Source organism: Mandrillus leucophaeus, unplaced genomic scaffold (genome assembly GCF_000951045.1).
Source record: "Mandrillus leucophaeus isolate KB7577 unplaced genomic scaffold, Mleu.le_1.0 Scaffold310, whole genome shotgun sequence".
Classification (NCBI taxonomy): Eukaryota; Metazoa; Chordata; class Mammalia; order Primates; family Cercopithecidae; genus Mandrillus; species Mandrillus leucophaeus.
Genome location: NW_012103255.1, coordinates 692721 through 694104, shown reverse-complemented (window position 1 = coordinate 694104; position 1384 = coordinate 692721).

Sequence of the window (1384 nt, the reverse complement as noted above, 5' to 3'; positions counted from 1 at the left end):
TGCAAGCTCCGCCTCCCGGGTTTACGCCATTCTCCTGCCTCAGCCTCCCGAGTAGCTGGGACTACAGGCGCCCACCACCTCGCCCGGCTATATTTTTGTATTTTTTAGTAGAGACGAGGTTTCACTGTGTTAGCCAGGATGGTCTCGATCTCCTGACCTCGTGATCCGCCCGTCTCGGCCTCCCAAAATGCTGGGATTACAGGCTTGAGCCACTGCGCCCGGCCTATTTTCTTCTTTAAGACAGGGTCTCCCTCTGTCACCCAGGCTGGAACGCAGTGGCATGATTATAGCTCACTGCAGCCTCCAAATCCTGGACTCAAGTGATCCTCCCGCCTCAGCCTCTGGAGTAGCTAGGACTAAGATACGCGCCACCATGCTTGGCTAATTTTAAATTTTTTTTGTAGAGATGGGGTCTTGCTATGTTGCCAGGGCTGGTCTTGAACTTCTAGCTTCAAACGAAGCTTCCACTTTGGCCTCCCAAACTGCTGGGATTACAGGCATGGGCCACCATGCCTGGCCAAGTTATTTTTAATATTATGTGTCTGTTATTTTACTACTTCTTTTTTTTTTTTAATTTATTACCCACCCATGAATGTAGATGTTATTTTAATCATGATTTGTAACACTAACAGCCTAAGAATTTATCATTATATTTCTAAACAACTTCATTGAACTATAATTAAAATATAATAACTACATATATTTAAAATGTACAATTTAGGTGGGGCATGGTGGCTAACACCTGTAATCCCAGCACTTTGGGAGGCTGAGGTGGGTGGATCACTTGAGGTCAGGAATTCGAGACCAGCCTGGCTAACACGGTGAAACCCTGTCTCTACTAAAATACAAAAATTAGCTGGGTGTGGTGATGTGTGCCTGTAATTCCAGCTACTTGGGTGGCTGAGGCAGGCATATCACTTGAATCAGGGGGTGGAGGTTGCAGTGAGCCAAGATGGCCCCACTGCACTCTAGCCTGGACAGCAGAGTAAGACTCCGTCTCAAAAAAAAAAAAAAAAAGTACAGTTTACTGAGTTTTGACATATGTATACATATGTGAAACCACAGTACAATCACCATGGACATATTCATCACTCTCAAACATTTCCTCATGTCCCCTTGTAATTCCTCTTCTCACCTCTCCCTGATTCTCCACCCTCACCTCCAAGAAACCACTGGTCTGCTTTCTGTCTCTGTGGATGTTCATATTTTCAAGGATTTTATATAAAGAATAATAAAATTTGGCCGGATGCAGTGGCTCATGCCTGTAATCCCTTTGGGAGGCCAAGGCAGGCAGATCACCTGAGGTCAGGAATTCAAGACTAGCCTGGCTAACATGGTGAAACCCCGTCTCTACTAAAAACAATAATAAAAAAAATTAGGCCGG